This window comes from Anguilla rostrata, chromosome 10 (genome assembly GCF_018555375.3).
Source record: "Anguilla rostrata isolate EN2019 chromosome 10, ASM1855537v3, whole genome shotgun sequence".
Lineage (NCBI taxonomy): Eukaryota > Metazoa > Chordata > Actinopteri > Anguilliformes > Anguillidae > Anguilla > Anguilla rostrata.
This window is the reverse complement of record NC_057942.1, coordinates 15,142,315-15,149,754: the sequence shown is the minus strand read 5'-3', so window position 1 is coordinate 15,149,754 and position 7,440 is coordinate 15,142,315. Positions and strand designations below refer to the sequence as shown.

Genomic DNA, 7,440 nt, shown 5'->3' with positions numbered 1-7,440 from the left:
TATAAGTTGTTCTGGAGATATTTTTGAGAACTGTGCCCTTGTGGAGGGACATTGCATCTGCATCAATATACAGTACTGCATGTAGCCTGCCACATATATATGTGACCACCCAGTGTAATCTCTGCCTCACTGTGGGAGAATTTCATGACTCCACGGATCTCTTAGGTCAGCATTTAAAGCGGTTCTAAGTTCCACTAAGGGCCAAGCTGAATCGTGCTGCAATGTGGTTTGTTCTGAGATCCGAGTACTCTTTTTCTTAGCGGACAAAGTTCTGCAAATTCAGTGATAATTGGAATTCAAATTAAAAAATGGGATTGGATTTCGAAAATGTATGTGTTTGTAGGCCACATGTTCATTGAATAGAGTGGTATGTGCCTGATCTAAGATCACAGAAACAGTCCCAGAAATGTGTTCATGCATGTCTGTCTGTCTGCCTACCTGATAAGGTTGAGCATTGTTGCCTATTTTTCTACACTCCATGATTGTTACAAACAGAACTGGAACACAGAGTATTGTAGTTATTTACAGCTTTCTCGTCATTTGCATTACTTCACCTGACACTTTTATGCACTAAGGCTTTTACCAGCGTACTATTTCAGGAGACGCGTCCCATGCAATATTGAGAAATGCCTGGTTTGTCCCTTCCAATAGGTAATTAATCTCCGTGTCAGATGTGCTCTTTTTGGTTCTGCGGTTCAGGCCTCACTGAACGAGTGGCCGCGTCGCATTAACAATGCGTTTCAAAACCTATCGTAAGCTAGTTACGATGGTGATCGGTGAAACAGAAATCATTTATTGGCCAATAGCCTGTCATTCACAGCTTTCCCGACTCCATTCTGTTAGTTTTTCCCGGTTGCCCTGCAGCATCCAGCTTTTGTGAATAGTAACAGCGTCAGAGGTGAGTTAGAAAACCTATAGCTCTCCACTTGATTTACTTTATTGATTTGATTAAAACGATAACATGTACATTTGTTAACGTGTACCTTCGCACCATAGCCTGTTCATGAAAAGCCAATCGAGTGAAAATCCAGAGCGCTTTACAGGCTTGCAAACTGTATTTCGGTAACAGCAAGTCAGCTAATAGCTTAAAAAAAGGTCTAAATCAAAGTCTTTCTTTGAATGTTGCAAATGCGCTTTGCTCACAAACTGTTGTATGATGCCAGGCAATATATATTGTAATTGCATTTGTCAGAAAGCAGCTGTGTTGTTATTCTCTAATAGAACATAATGTTGTGGTTGGAGTCGCGTGCCTTATGAGTTTGCGTGCGGCTTGAGTACATGCGTATTTGAATCCTGACAGCTCACAAATTGTACACAGTGAAGTGTCCCTCATAGTCTTTAGACGAAGTTTATTCCCTGGCTTGCATAAATAGCATATAACATTTTGTAGGCTACCTTTACTAGCATTGTCTGTGCACACGTCTGCATACGAGAGAAACTGGGTCATAATGGCGTTGCTCTCTTATACTGTAGTTCTCACTTCTATCTCAAGTCCCCATCTTCACCAGTTGACAATGGTCTCGCCTCGTCTTCTCTCTGTCTTTTTCTCTCACCTGAAAGTAGGCCTACATTAGTTGAATGTATGTTACAAAGTGCATAGTGTTGGTGCCTCAACTGTGTGTTGAATTTATAGGTTTAAAAAACGAGTGCGCGATCCACAGGACATGCAAAAATATTGAACAAAAATGTTTTTGGACCGCATCTCCCTTGGGTTCCAAATAGTTTATAGAACCACAAGATGCTAACACATTTTGGACAGTAATTTATTTGTTAGATCTCTGGCTATTGTATTGTAAAAACATATACAAGAATAGTATAGATGGGATCATGGGACTTGTGTTGTCACCAACTACAGATCGGTACCATAAAGAATAAAAATAACACAGTAGTAGTTTCATAATATATGAACTAAATAGTGTTTTTTTTTTTTTTTTTAAATATAAAGTCTATTACCACAACTTCCTCACTTTTATACATTGTAGGATTGAAGGATTCTAAGAAACGGTTTGTTTCAATAAAATGGGATGGAATGTAGGGCCTTCTGACAAAACAAGTCAAAATATAATGTGTACTGCATTCGTAACAGTATACATTCACCTGTTTTGACTGTTTAAATTTGATTTATTTCATATTTCAACATGTGCCAGGCTGCATTTCAGTGACATTGAATGGACTCTATTGTAGCATAGCGGCATAGGCTTAATCCCTCACATCCAAGGATTGAGGAAATAGGTGACGGATCACCTATATTGTCCCCGTGGAGGCCCAGTTATTATGTGGCCAGTCACCGATGGGACCAGCACGCAACATGGAAAAATGCATTTAATAATTTAGAGGACCGTGCTGCAGTCAGCAAGTGTCAGCTGTCAATATCCGCGTGAAAATCATCACCTCAGATTACTTCCACAGATTATATGTTTAGCAGAGGGCACCGGTGGATGCCTTCCCATTGATTTTTTTTTTCCGTTTTTTTTTTTTGCGCTTTGCGCTGTCATCGATTTCCCCTCTGCTCCCCTCTGTGTTGTTTTAATGATTGATATGACAACGCTGTGGGCCGCATTTCGAGCCACCGGTTTACACAAGGCAGCCCGCATATTGATTGCTGTACTGCGGTGTATTTATGTGCTCATAATATCAAGCAATGTGCCATATGTCCAGCAATCCCCATATCTGAGAACAGCCAGCGTTCGGCCTGCATAAATAAACGACAGAACTGACCTATGGGCTCTTTGAATTCTCAGTCCCATTGTTCAGCCTTGATGTACTTATCAAATAACCTGATTCTCTGTTTCAGAGAGGTCAGATAACGCATCTGACATTTTTGTCTGTGAAATTAATAAATGGAATGGTAATATTGTAATTAACTAAGATCAAATTAGGCAATGAAATTTATTTGTCACTCAACACCCTCATGGGGAGATCCAAATTGCAGATATTAATTTTCTTATACCTTTTTTCTTTTGTAAGAAAATGAGGTTTGGTGAGGCGGTTTCACCAAGGTGTAAAAGAAATGCTTGCGTAGCCACTACCTAATGGTGGCTGCCACATTTAATTTGTTTAAAATGATTCTCTATGGATATTTCAGTAATCTGTTACAAATATACTGTCAAAAGCTTTTACAGACCTGCAAGATGAAAGATGTTTTACAATTTCTTGCAAAATAGGCCTACTTTTTGTGTTTCCAGGTGCCTTTTATTTTGATACTTCCTTTCAGCTGGTAACAGAGGTACTTCTGCAGTGCGTTGTGGGTAGTGGCATAGCAAAGCTCATTTCCCGTGACAGACGGTTCTGGCTGTGGCCTTTTGAACGGAGGGATGTTCCGCCACCTGAACAGGTGCACAGCCCCCCCCCGGAGCTTGTGACCGCGAACCGTGAGAGCTGCTGAAGGATTAAGGCGGTATGTAAAAACAGACGCCGGGGAGATGCGTGGTACGCTTGTATCAGTGTGCACATGGTTCGCATTTTCCCCAAATCCTACCGTGCTGTCTCTCAGACGTACCCAGGGACGGGAGAGGCCTCAGACGGTTGGCCCAGGCACGGAAATCCCGATTTAGATGCGACAGGGAGATGAACCCGGACCGTATCTGGGTTTGCGGGGCAATCTGTATCAAATCAGGCCCCCTCTCTCTCTTATTAAAGATTTTAAGCGCATGTTGCCTTTGGAATTTTTCAAAGGCTTCTTTGGGAAGTTGTTACGTTGGAAATTGAAATAACCGACCCAGACGAAGGGGACACAACGCCATCTGTCTAAACAGAAGAGGGCTTAGTGTGGATGTCTCCAGGCGAAACGCTAACTAGCTCATACCTCTCCTTCTGATTGTTTCTTTGTGTCTTGTTATTGTAAGCTGCTGAATAAATACAATATAATTTGATGTTGCATTCAATTTAGGCATTCATTTCTCTCTCTCTCTCTCTCTCTCTCTCTCTCTCTGTCTCTGCCTCCCTCATCCCCCTTTCTCCCTCTCTCTCTATCTCCATCTCCATCTCTTGTTTTCTCTGTTGTATCTTTGTTGACCCAGACAGACGTCTGGATGTCTCTGGTGTCTCCTGTAGTTCTAACACTCAATCCCCAAAAATCCAAGGGAGTAGAACCCCCTCTCAGAAGGGGTATTGAGAAAGTGTTGTTATGACAACGTTTTTTTGACAATCTTGCAACCCACCACCTTGACCTAAGCCAAACCACAGAGCAAAAACATACATTGAGCACTGTGGTACAGTAGTGACAGAATGTCACTCCAGAGGGTTGTTGGTTCAAATCGTGAGTGTCAGAGAGACCTCAGCTGCAGCAGACCGTATTCAGCTGTGTGAATGGATTCTTGTTTCATGTGCATCAAGCCAACTTTTCATAGTCATTTCCAGAACAGATGAGTTATGAAATGCTGGGTGGAGTTTTGATAGGTAGCGGTTGACCTTTCAGTGGCACGCTCGTACATGTGCACAAGCGTGCCACTGAAAGACATGCACTGTGGACAGGTACAGCAACCTCCGGCCTGACCGCACGCCAGGTGCGGCGTGTCCCGGGGATTTCCGGCGCTGTACGTCTGCATCACGGCACACCAGATCAGGGACGCCGGATCAAACCCCCCCCCCGCACTGGATTAATCGCAGCTGGGCCCGCGTGAGCTCTCCTGCGCCGCAAAGCCTAAATCAAACGCGGGGCGTTTCAGAAGGACGGCTGATTTACGCCCGCCCCGCCCCGCCCCGCCACGCACTTGCACCTCGCGCAATAAATTCCCGCCCTCGCCCGACTCGTTCTCCGCCGCTCCCCGAACGCCGATCCCCGCGGGGCGGAACAGCTGTGATTTGTGTCAGTCAAAGCAGCTCATCTTGAAACTGTTAATAACCGCCTGACTCTAAGGAGGCCGAGAGCTTACGTCTGTATCACTCAGGATATTAATCATGTGGTATCCAGATATAATCTGACAAAAACACAGAAACAATCTGTTTTTTTCCCCTTAGCATTGTCACAACGTCTTCCAACACCGTGCGATATGCTGCTGGGATTTGAATATCTTAACATTATGCTTTCTTGTGTCATCTACTGTGAAACGCGAAGGGCCTCAAACTTACTGTCCAACTGTTGCAAAAGAGGGGCTGAAATGAATAATGTATGAGATCAGTTGACCAAAGCTCTCGATAAGAGTTCTGACTTTGTTCCAGCATGTTTTGCTACATGATTATAATTTTTTAATCATTTTTAATAAACATTGACATTGATCTAAAAAATGTAGACTGTAGACACTTCATTGGAAGAAACCAATATTGCGGTTACCCAAGGAACCCTGGTATACTGACCCCTGGTGGAGCTGAGCTGCCATGCGGTGATCTGGTCAGAGTTGGTTAACTGCACAGCCTGTGGTTAAACCTGTGATGCCCAGGCTTACCTTGACTGCAATCAAGGTAAGCACCTTTGCCAACTGAGCCATTTCAGCAGAGGTGGAAAATCCAGGTTCAGAAAGTAAAAGTCCTCAGTATTTTGTTCCAGTCACTTGGATTTGCAAATTAGCACAATTCTTCAGCCGGGGGGTAGAACTAATTAGTGAAGTCGGCTGGTTAAATTTACGGGTGGAAGAAACAGGACTTTTGCTTTCTGACCCCCGAACTTTCCACCTCTGCATCTGGGAGCCCCCGACCATCAGGATTTAAATTTTCTTTCATATCGAAGCTTTAGCTTAGCGGAGTGTCACGGAACGCATTTTTTCCCATTGCTGAAGCATTTCTTTGGCACGGCGCAAAGGCTGTACGCCTACAGCGGTCTTCCATCGCTGTGCTCCTCGGTGCGGAAGCGGCGATGATGCGTTCTTGGGTCAGAGTCTGTTATTCTTTCTGCTGCGTTTTTCATCCTGGCGCGCGCACACCGCGCTCGCAGGTTTCGTCCGACTCTGTCCGCCACCACAACGGTCCCGGGCCAGCATTGCGTCCGCGAGATAATCTCACCTGTCGACAGGTCGAGGAAGGGAGAACGGAGAGGGGCCAGGCCTTAGTCACTCTGTGGAAACGAATTAGCCTCTAAAGATGGCGAAGACATGTCCGCGAACACATTACTGCCTCTACAACGTGAAGCAACAAAAGGTGAATGTGTTTCTTAAATAATGTGCACCACACGTAACATTTGAAATGGGTAATGCTTATGAAACATTGCAGTTGTCTGTGACTAATCTTGTAGCATGCTCTTACACATCAGTCATCGGTCTCTCTCTCTTTCTCTTCATTTTTTAAAAGATCAAAGAGGTGGGGGTTCCAAACGTCTCGCCCCGCTCAAAGACGTTGCCCCAAATCAATGCATTTCCCCTAATTTATTTGGCACGCCGGTGCCCTTTCTGTTTGTGTGCTCCGGTGACCAGCTTCAGGTCAATCGCACGGGGCGCTTGGACCTGGGTTGCCATGGAGCCGTTGAGCGCTGGGCCTGGCAGGCAGAGAGCCCGCAGGCTTTAATTCGACCCGTCTGACCCAACAGAACCAACAGGAGTTCACACCGCCCCTGACTCGCATTATTAACAGTGCACGTAGCCTTAGCTTTGACCCGCGGGCCGGGCGCGACCCCCAGCTAATTGAATTATGCTCGTAATCGCACCGACAGCCAGTAAATATTTTTGTAAACTTTTCCACTTCGACAGTGTCACCAGAATCCATTCAGAATTGCACACTAGGCAAATGGATTCACTTGAAACACATTCTCATTATATATTTGTGGTGCAGTTTTGGTTACGGATGGAATAAGTTCATCAGAACAATGCATTGCCTAAGTTTTTAGAAATCAAATTAGCTTAATAGTTTAATAATTGTCTTTAAAAATATGACGGTGACGACTGTAGGCCTTTCTCCGTTTGCAAATTATGCAGGATGCCCTGCGGCGCTCTGTAATTCTCTTGTTTTTTTTGTGATTCAGGAATCCTGTTTGTCTTACGATAGTGTCCACAGCAGCCCTTTATTGAGGCGGATTTAGTCATACTCACTTTGTATTCCAGAGCCTCTGAGATGCAGGCCCCAGCTGTGTTAAATTATTCATTGTGCTTGGTGTCAGGCTAAACGGAGGAATGGTGGAATTTCAACCAGCCTGCAAACCCAGCGATGTGCTTTCCTGCGGCAGTGTGGCTGCCGCATGCACATACACACACACACGCACACACACAGGCATACACACTCACACGCACGCATGCACACTCACACGCACACACACACACACACACACACACACACACACACACAAAGGCATGCACATACACACACACACGCACACATGCATGCACACTCACACACGTACGCATGCACACTCACCACCACAACACACACAACCCACACACAACACACACACATCACACTCACACGCATGCACATACACACACACACACACACGCATGCACACTCACACGCAGGCACACACACACACACACACACACACACACACGCATGCACACTCACACGCATGCACATACACAC

At 44.9% G+C, this 7,440-nt stretch overlaps 1 long non-coding RNA gene across 2 annotated transcripts; it reads left to right on the top strand.

The window, feature by feature from the left end:
- The first annotated feature begins 769 nt into the window (after positions 1–769).
- LOC135265112 (uncharacterized) lies at positions 770–3,871 on the top strand. Of its 2 annotated transcripts, XR_010332851.1 has the most exons (3): positions 770–898; positions 3,186–3,397; positions 3,494–3,871. It is a non-coding gene; the product is annotated as an uncharacterized LOC135265112 (long non-coding RNA). The 2 variants fall into 2 exon arrangements; XR_010332849.1 differs by having other exon boundaries at positions 3,186–3,871.
- The last annotated feature ends 3,569 nt before the right edge of the window (positions 3,872–7,440 follow it).